We start from the raw sequence: 10,058 nt of genomic DNA on the forward strand, positions 1-10,058 counted from the left end.
AAGCAATTTGAAATTATGCCCAAAGAGCTATAAAACCCTTAACGCAATACCTGCTGGTCTGTTGCCCAGAATGACTTTAAAAAAAAATAAAAAGGGAAGCATCTATTCAGACAGACATATACCCACACATCAGCTTTTTTTTTTTTTTTTTTTTTTTTTTTTTTTTTTAATGGTGGCCAAGAAATAGAAATTGAGAGGATGACCATCAATTGGGAAATGACTTAACCATTTGCAGCACACAGACGTAAAGGAATACTGTTTGTAGTGTAACTAATGATGAGCATGCAGGTTCCAGAAAACCTTAGAGAGACTTTCCAGAACTGAAAGTGATGTGAGCAAAACCAGAACACTGGAAACAGCAACAATAATACTGTATGAGGAAGCTTAATCCATTCTCTGCTATACAGCAATCCAAGACAATTTCAAAGGATTCATGATGGAAAAAGTTATATTTTCAGAGGAAAACGGCTATTTCTCTGTTTACAATGGAAGTATGGTGTTTTTCACTTTCCTTGTGCCTTTTTTCCCTTTGGTCTGTTTCTTCTTTTACAACATGACTATATGGAATTATGTTTTACAGGCATGATTGGACATACATACCCTCTGAACTGCTTATGATCTGCAGTGGGGATGGGGGGATGAGGGAACAAAAGGGACCCTTGACAACCCCCACGTTTTAGAAATGAATGCTAAAAATGCCATTGGGAAAAATGCTAAGGAAGTTAGAAGTAACGTCTGTAAATGCCAGAGGCCTGAGTGATAGAAGCCTCCCCCGTACGAGGTCACTCAGGGGCTTCAGCAAAGCAGGGCTCTTAGTAGTCTTAGCAGACTCTCAGGGTCCTGAGCTTCTTGTCAGTGCCCAGACCACCTCCATTTCAGAGCCAAAGGCCCCCCGACAATGGGGAGCAGGGGATGCCGTTTCAGACAAGATTTGGGGGGCTTGGGAAATCTGCAGAGCTTATGGCTCCGAGGTGAAACTACGTGCCGGCCATTGTGCCAAATCCTGGGGATAAAAGGACAAAAAAGAGCAAGTGAGCCCCCGGAAGGAGCCACGTGGAACGTCAGCTTCAGGCCGCCCGCCCCGCCCCCCGGAGGAAGGACCACAGCCCGGAGCTTCCCCGGCCCGAGGAGTAGAACCGGCCGCGCGCCCCGCTTCTCCCCCGGACGCTCTGGGCGCCGTTTCCAGCCCCTTTAATGAGAACAAACCTCCGTCGGGGGAGCCGGGACGGGCCGCGCTCCCCGAGAACCTGGGGGCGCCCTCTTCCCGAGCGGGGGCAGGGCTCGGGGGATGGGGGCGGGACCCCGGGATCGCGGGCGGGCTTTCTCGGACGCTCGGGATCGGCGGGGACTCCTCCCCCGCGCCCCTGCCTCGGTCTCCCCGGAGCCCTCCCTCCCGCGGCCGCGCCGGCGTCTCCTTCAAGCCCGGCCCTGGCGGGTCACCCCGCTCTCCAGTGCGCCCCGCGGCCCCCGTCCCTCCCTGACCCCACCGCGCTTCGGGAACGTTCCCTCTCCCCCGGGTCAGGGCCGCTTTCTCTGACGTCGAGAGCCGAGGCTGCCGCGGCCCCGAACCACCGAGGGAAGGAAGAGTAGCAGAAAGGAGGCGGCGGGGGGGTGGGGAGAGCGGCAGGACCTGCGCGTTCTCCCTCCCACCGCGTTAAGCGGAACAGGGCCGCGCTTCAGAGAGTGCGAGATCCCGACGGGGCGGGAGCGTTAGGGGCTGAACCACAGACCCAGAACGTACGGAGTGTCTGTGGGGCTATTTTCTGGCAGTGGCGTTATTACGTACCACGGGGCTACAGGACACATCTGTATCCCTTAACAGCCGGTAATAGAACATTCTTGGGCAGTGGCCTGGGGCCCCGCCCCCTCCCTCTTTGGGGCCCCATCCCCGCCCCTCTCTCCTCCCCCCTCCTCTCGAGACTCAGCCTCGGGCCACCCGCGGGACCGATAAGACCTTAGGAGCTAGACTTCTGGAAACAACTGTTAGGAGTGAAAGGGGGGGCGCCGGAGGGGAGCCTGGGGGCGGGACAGCGGCAGCGGCGGCGTCTCTGATTGGCTCCAAGTTCCATGCGCTGCGGGAAGCAGAGTATGTGCGTGAAAGAGGCGAATTCCCCCATCCTCACCAGCAGCCTATGGAGAAGCGGCGTGGTCCGAGAACGCTCCGCCTCCGGAAGCCAGCCAATGGGGGCGCTCCCAGCTCCGTGAGCGACAGTGCTGACGCGGAAGTTGCTCTAGAGCCTCTTTCTGGGAGCCGCAGAACTCTCTTTCCCGCGCGTGGGGCAGCGGTGGTCCGGTGTCCGGGACTTGGTGAGGCTCCTGGGACCCCCGGCCCCGCTTCCTCTGGCTTCCCCGCCCTCTGCTTGCCTCAGTTTTCCTGGTCCGTGAAATGGAGCCAAGGCTCCTGGATCCCGCGGCTCCTCCCCGCCCCTCCTCCCTTTCTTTCTCCCTTCCCCCCCTTTGCCCCTTCATTCCCCCACTCCCGTTCTCTGGCCCGAGTGAGGCGGGGTCTCAGGGGTGGGAATCCAGCCGGGCTTCCTCTCCTGGGCCGGAGAAGGCCTGCAGCGCTGGGAGCCAGGGCCTACCTGGGGCCCGTCCCTTCTCTCCCTCCTCCCGGCGGCCGCGGGGCCCTGGTGGGCGGGTTCCGTTTCTTGGGTGGTTTAGAATGGGAGCCCTCGGGCCGCGCGGAGGAGGGCCCGCGGGGGAGGGGCGGCGGTGTGAGGGACTAGTTAAAATGTCCAAGCTGGGCCCTGCTCCCCTGGAGGAACGCCGCTTCTCTCGGCTCTGCTCCTCCGGATCTCCAGCTTTTTGTTAAAGGGGGGCCACTCAGTGCTGGGGCTAGTCCGGATCGCACACGAACTCTGGGGGGCCGGTGGGACGGCGCCCAGACCTCATGTAGGCAGCCCTCCGGTGCCCAGGGCTTGTCCTTCCCCCCCAAGGTAACGGGACAGATCGGTGAAGCCATTCGCTGCGCAGCAACCCGAGCTAAGCGCCCTGTGGCCCCTGAGTCCCGTTACAGACTCTGCAGGGCGTCCGGGCAGGCCGGCGGCCGCCTTCCCGGGGGACAAGTGGCCACAGTGTTTGGGCGGCTTGGCAGGTAGATCCCGTCCGAATTCAGTGGGTCCCAGCCAGCCCTCCCAGAGCAAAATGAAGGAAAAAAGATCAGAAAATACCAGCAGAAAGTCCCTTGGGAGACAAGTAGGTGGAACAAAGTGCCAGAATATGAAGGAAAAAGCCAGAAAAGCCACTAAGGTATTGTCCTTCTGCCTGGGCTAGCAGCAGTGTTGGCTCTCTTTGGCCTAAGTGTGGCTGCCTTGAAGCCGGGGCGGGCCCAAAATTAAATTTGTGAATAGTGAAGGATCTGTTCCTCCCGAGGAGGAGGCCACAGTGCGGGCCTGTGGCTCTCCGGCCCAGAAAGTGAGAGTGGGGTAGGGGAGGGGACTAGCCATGGGACCCATTGTTGCCTCTGGCTCCTCCTTCCTGGGGAGGCCTCCAGACCTGAAAGGGAAGGGGAGGACTTCATTCCAGCAGCCCCTCCAGGGGCCCTGAGGGCACAGGGGGACTTCCTTCAGTCAACCCCACCCAGGCCTGCAAGGGGCCACTTGCTTCCCTGAGGAAGGAGTAAGTGCAAGTTCCCTCTTCCAGAGCCCCAAACCCCAAGTCCTAGATTATATCCCTGAAGAGATGTTCCCTGGGCTCAGGGAGGTAGGATGTGTCAGTGCTCCTCTGGGTACCTCAGAAGTCAGGACCTTTGAGAAGGAAAAGAGGCCCTTAAGAGAAGATCCCGACGGGTTAGCAGAAAAATTTGGTCAATTCCTGGGGCCTGATCTTTTTCCTTGGGGAGAACTTAGGTCTGTTTTGAATTCTCTTTTCTCACCAGAGGAGAGGGGACTCATTAGAGGAGCAGATGTGAAGGAGTGGGCCAGCAGACACTCTCCAATGGCAGGAGCAGCCCCAGCTCACAGAAATGCCCTTCAGTAGATCCGAATCAGGATCACCATATGGGACAATAAGAGCCTTTCCTGTCTATTGGAGGAGGCCCCCAAGGTGCATGTTTGGAGGGATGATGAGAAACAAAGGCACAAAGCCAAAATCTTTTTTTTTCTCCTAAAAGAAATTTATTATTATTATTCTTTTTTATTATAATTTTTATTGACAGAACATATGCTTGGGTAACTTTTTACAACATTATCGCTTGTACTCATTTCTGTTCCAACTTTTCCCTTCCTCCACCCCTCCCCTAGATGTCAAGCAGTCTTATACATGTTAATTATGTTATAGTATATCCTAGATACAGTATATGCGAGCCGAATCAAACAGTTCTCTTGTTGCACCAGAAGAATTGGATTCAGAAAGTAAAAATAACTTGGGAAGAAAAACAAAAATCCAAACAGTTTATATTCATTTCCCAGTGTTTCTTCTCTGGGTGTGGCTGATTCTGTCCATCACTGACCAACTGGATCTGAATTAGCTCTTCTCTTTGTTGAAGATATCCACTTCCATCAGAATACATCCTCATACAGTATCATTGTTGAAGTGTATAATGATCCCCTAGTTCTGCTCGTTTCACTCAGCATCAGTTGATGTAAGTCTCTCCAAGCCTCTCTGTATTCCTCCTGCTGGTCATTTCTTACAGAACAATAATATTCCATAACATTCATATACCACAATTTACCCAACCATTCTCCAATTGATGGACATCCATTCATTTTCAAGTTTCTGGCCACTACAAAAAGGGCTGCCACAAACATTTTGGCACATATATGTCTCTTTCCCCTCTTTAGTATTTCTTTGGGATATAAGGCCAGTAGTAGCGCTGCTGGGTCAAAGGGTATGCACAGTTTGATCACTTTTTGGGCATAGTTCCAAATTGCTCTCCAGAATGGCCGGATTCTTTCACAACTCCACCAACAACGCATCAGTGTCCCAGTTTTCCCACATCCCATCCAACATTCATCATTATCTTTTCCTGTCATCTTAGCCAATCTGACAGGTGTGTAGTGGTATCTCAGAGTTGTCTTAATTTGCATTTCTCTGATCAGTAGTGATTTGGAACACTCATCATCTGAAAATTGTCTGTTTGTATCCTTTGACCATTTATCAATTGGAGAATGGCTTGATTTCTTATAAATTAAAATCAATTCTCTGTATATTTTGGAAATGAGGCCTTTCTCAGAACCTTTTTCCAGTTGTTTCCCTTGTAATTTTCTTTGCATTAGTTTTGTTTGTACAAAAGCTTTTTAATTTAATCAAAATTTTCTCTTTTGTGATCAATAATGATCTTTAGTTCTTTTGTGGTCACAAATTCCTTCCTCCTCCACAAGTCTGAGAGGTAAACTATCCTATGTTCTCATTTATTTATGATTTCGTCCTTTATGCCTAAATCATGGACCCATTTTGAACTTATCTTGGTATATGGTAATAAGCATGGGCCCATGCCTAGTTTCTACCATACTAATTTCCAGTTTTCCCAGCAGTTTTTGTCAAATAAAGAATTCTTATCCCAAAAGTTAGGATCTTTGGGTTTGTGAGACACTAGATTGCTATAGTCATTCATTATTTTGTCCTGTGAAATTAACCTATTCTATTGATCAACTGGTCTATTTCTTAGCCAATACTAAAATGGTTTTGGTGACTGCTGTTTTATAACATAATTTTAGATCTGGTACAACTAGACCACCTTCATTTGATTTTTTGTTTTTCATTAATTCTTGAAATTCTTGACCTTTTGTTCTTACATGAATTTTGTTATGTTTTCTAGGTCATTAAAATCGTTTCTTGGGAGTCTGAGTGGCATTAAAAAAATAGATTAGTTTAGCGAGTACTGTCATCTTTATTATATTCGTTCAGCGTATCCAAGAGCACTTAATGCTTTTCCGATTATTTAAATCTGACTCTATTTGTGTGGAAAGTGTTTTATAGTTTTGCTCATATAATTCCTGACTTTTCTTTGGTAGATGGATTCCCAAATATTTTATACTCTCAACAGTTATTTTGGATGGAATTTCTCTTTGTATCTCTTGCTGTTGGATTTTGTTGGTTGAAAAATGCTGAGGATTTATGTGGATTTATTTTGGAACCTGCAACTTTGGTAAAGTTGTGAATTATTTCTAATAGCTTTTTAGTACAATCTCTAGGGTTCTCTAAGTATACCATCATGTCATCTGCAAAGACAAAGCCAAAATCTGAGTCCAGACAGTACAGGGAATTGCAAAGGATGCAGAAAATCCCCACGGGACGGAGCCCCAAGGAAAGGAGGCTGAGATATTGAGGAAGGAACAGGAGGCTTGCTGTTCCTCACAGTAGAAAGCCTTTGAGATGTTGGGGATGTCAAAAAGGAGGCTGTATACAAAAGGGCTGCCCCCAGCAGAGGCTGGAACAGCAGATATGTTCCCTTGTTAAGCTTGAGGAAGATTTGGGGAGTCAGGGGTTCTTGAAAGACCCCCACTGGAACCCTTGGTAAATGTAAGGGTGGGACCCCCCAGGAGGCTCTTAGTAGACATGGGGGCATCCAGATCTTCAGTGACCTGTTTGCCTGAGGGGGTTAAGTCATCTAAGGAGACCCTGGTGATTTCTGGGTTAAAGGAGCAAATTTTCTCTTATAAGGGGAAAGGGAGACATGGGGCAGATTTCTGCTCCTCCCAGAAGCCGGAGTAAACTGGCTGGGAGACATTTAATAACTCAGCTAGAAATTGTGTTGATTCCACCCGGGCCCAGCTTAGACCCCAGTGGAATGGCCCTAATGAAGGAAGGGCAGGCTGGGATAGCCTGAGGTTTGGGCGGGACCTGACAAGCCAGGCAGAGCAGACAGAGTCCAGATGAAAATGAAGGACCTCTGGGAGGTGGTAAGAGTGAAAGAAAGCCCAATTTCACTAGGAGGAGGAGAGGTTTGCAGCCTGTGATTCGAGGCTCATTGAGAAATGGATTAATGGAACCCGGTATTTCAGCCTTCAGCACACCCATACTTCCTGCCAAGGAGAAGGATGGGAGACGGCTTAGTTCCGGCTCTAAGGGAGATGAACAGAATCCCGTTAGCTTCCCACCCCCCGGTTCCGGACCCATGGCCATCCTGGGCCGGATTCTAGTTCTGCTAAGTGGTTCAGTGTGTTGGATCTGAAGGATGCATTCTGGAGCTGCCCTTTAGAGGAGAGTAGTAGAAATCTCTCTGCTTTCCAGTGGGAAGATGCAGAGACTGGAAGGAAGCCGCACATGAGGAGGTGCCTCCTGCCCCAAGGCTGCACCGAGTCCCCGAATTTGTGTGTGGAATCCTTGGGATTCCATGGGAACTTGGGAGTTACAGCATGGAGATGACCTGCTAGTGGTGGGGGAGACGAGGGAACCCACCAGGACTTGTAGCGAGGCTCTGTGACATTTCCTGGGAGGATTGGGGTGTGGGGCCTCCAAGGAGAAAGTGCCCTCTGTGGAGAGGGAGGTGAGATATTTAGGCACTTGATTAGTGAAGGCGGCAAGGGATTGGGCCCTGCCAGACTGGAGGGAATGTGGCCAAAGCCAGGCCAAAGAAGGGGCTCGGCAGATGTCTGGGGTTAGCAGGGTATCGTGGGGCACGGGGGGCTTCTTATGCTGCCATCAGTAAAGCCTTGAGTAAGCACCTGCTGGAGGCAAGTCCCAGTTCTAGCCTGGGGGACCAAGAGCGAGAGCAGGAGTTTGAGGCCTTGAGGCCTCTGTTCCTTTCTCCCCCTTGGAAAACCTTCCCGCCAGTGCTGAGGGAGGGCTGGCTCAGGGAGTTCTTGCTCACATGAGAGGGGCAGAGGAGCCAGCGGCTCTCCTTAATCCTGCCTCCTTTTTGCCCCTTGGAGCGGAACCATCCCCCAGAGAGGAACATCTTTGCTTAGAGTTAATTGGTTTTCTTTTTTTTTTTTTTTTTTTTTTTTTTGAGGCTGCGGTAAAGTGACTTGCCCAGAGTCACACAGCTAGGAAGTGTTAAGTGTCTGAGACCAGATTTGAACTCTGGTCCTCCTGAATTCAAGGCTGGTGCGCTATCCACTGGGCCCCCTAGCTGCCCCCGAGTTAATTGGTTTTCAAACAAAAGCAAGAGAGGATTTCCAGGGATCCCCAACACCCGGGAGTAAATTGGTTTACAGATGGCCCTTCTGGGGAGGTGGATGGGAAAAGGAAAGCGGATTTGCTGTTGTGGAGGGAGACAAAACTTCCCCTGTGGCCACAGGCAGGCCCCCCGCCCGCCCCTGGGCAGCTCCAACTTGTGCATTGTAGCCTTCAATCAAACGAGTTATGGAGGGACCGAGTGGGAATATATTCCCCACTAGGAAACATGCCGGGGGCGGAGCACATATGTGGAAGCTTGGGGGAGAAGGAGGTTTGCAAATAGTGAGGGTGAAGAGCTGGCCCCGCACCTTGGTCAGAGAGGCGCTGGAAACCTCTGGCTGCCAGCAGGGGGAGCAGCCTCACGGGAAGGGAGGGCAGATGGGAAACTCTTCTGAGGCAACGGGAAGTGATGAGCAGATGAGGAGCCGAGGGAGCTGGAGATGACTCCAGTCCTGGCCCTGGTCCCTGCACTTCCCCGAGGCCGCCCTCTCCCGGCTGCTCCAGGCCCGGGCCCGGGAGGGGCCCGACCTCTGGGAACCAGAGCATTCCAAAGCCCCAGGTGGACTTCGCTGAGCTGCCACCAGGGGGCGCCTCAAATGTTTGCGGGTCCCAGGGGACCATCTGACCTCATGGGCGGAGGCATTCCCCTCAGCCCCAGCACCTGCCGGGACAGGACGGGAGGTCTCTTTAGAACCAAGTGTTCCCAGGCATGGGGGAGGGGAGAGGACAGACCCGGATCAGGGAACCCATTTCTCGGCCCAAGTTCTGCAGAATCCGAGTAGGGCCTCAGAAGTCCCTTGGGGTCTCCTCACCTCTGGGCATCCTCCCCCTTCTGGAAAGTAGGAAGGAGGAATCGAGAAATAGAACTGAGGAAATTCTCTTTAGAGACCCAGCTGCCTCGGGCTCAGAGCCTCCCTCTGCCTCCGCTCAGCATCAGGACCAAGGCCCGCGGAGATTCTGGCCTTTCCCCTTGCGGATCATTGTATGTCATCCTTTCCAGGCTCCTCATACCGGAAGCTGGGGCCCTATTTTAGGGACAAAGGGGGTATTTCCTAAGAGATGTTAATCTTTGGTCCTACATTTACCAGAGCTACCCCACAAAGGGTTAACAGCTCAGACTCCCCTAGGTTTCCCTGGCACAGAATTCAGGTTGGAGATTGGGTTTGGATCCGATCCTGGAAGGCTGAGAAGTTACTCTGAGCTGGGACTGACCCTACCGGCTTCTGCGGCCTCAGACCCTGAGGCTGGACCCTCGGAACCAGAACCAGAGGACCTGAGGCAGCCCCTTTGTGGGCGTGGCCAGTGGAAGATAAGGGAGACCTCCAATTGCAATTGAGGGGAGGGGCCTCCACTGAATGGGAACGGTCTCCGATCCCAGTGCCCTGCAGTTGTCTGTAGCGCTCCTCTTACTGCTTTTCTAAATCCCTTGGGGCCTCGGGGCCTGTTTGGGAGCTGCTGTATTTCCCCTGGCAATTTCCCCTTGACCTCACAGGGTAGTGGCCTCCCTCTGATCGGCCGGGATCTGTGGGATTGGAGTAACAAGGCCAGGCTTCTTTCCTTCTTCCTGAACAGGCCGACGAATCTTTAGGGATTCAGGTGCAAGATGATTTGGGAAGAGGGAAACGGAGTTTAGATACCTCCCATACCCAGACTGGAGATGCAAATGGTTGGGGGGGACACCCGGCCCCAGAAAGAATAAAGGGTATGGGCCAGCCCCTGCCTCCAGATGGAAGTTGGGGGTACAGGACCCCGATATTTATGCTGAACAGATTAATTCGACTTCACACAGTTGTAGAGACAGACAGCTAAGGCAGGGGATCTAACTGATAACTAGAAGAGTCCAACACTCAGTGTCCAGAATGAATAGGGGGGAAGGGAAAGCTGGAGGGTCTGTTAGATTTGTGTGGAAAGGTGAAGGACTTACAGATTACGCACCTGTTGATCAGAGACTGTTAGCTAAGTAGATCTGGCCTCTAGGCCCCAGTCACGTGATTTTA

At 52.0% G+C, this 10,058-nt stretch overlaps 1 long non-coding RNA gene across 1 annotated transcript; it reads right to left on the bottom strand.

The window, feature by feature from the left end:
- Positions 1–430: 430 nt before the first annotated feature.
- Positions 431–2,619, bottom strand: LOC141556419 (uncharacterized). Its single transcript, XR_012486531.1, has 2 exons — positions 2,124–2,619; positions 431–1,003 (listed from the first exon to the last, which is right to left on the bottom strand). It is a non-coding gene; the product is annotated as an uncharacterized LOC141556419 (long non-coding RNA).
- Between the last annotated feature and the right edge of the window lie 7,439 nt (positions 2,620–10,058).

This window comes from Sminthopsis crassicaudata, chromosome 1 (genome assembly GCF_048593235.1).
Source record: "Sminthopsis crassicaudata isolate SCR6 chromosome 1, ASM4859323v1, whole genome shotgun sequence".
NCBI lineage: Eukaryota > Metazoa > Chordata > Mammalia > Dasyuromorphia > Dasyuridae > Sminthopsis > Sminthopsis crassicaudata.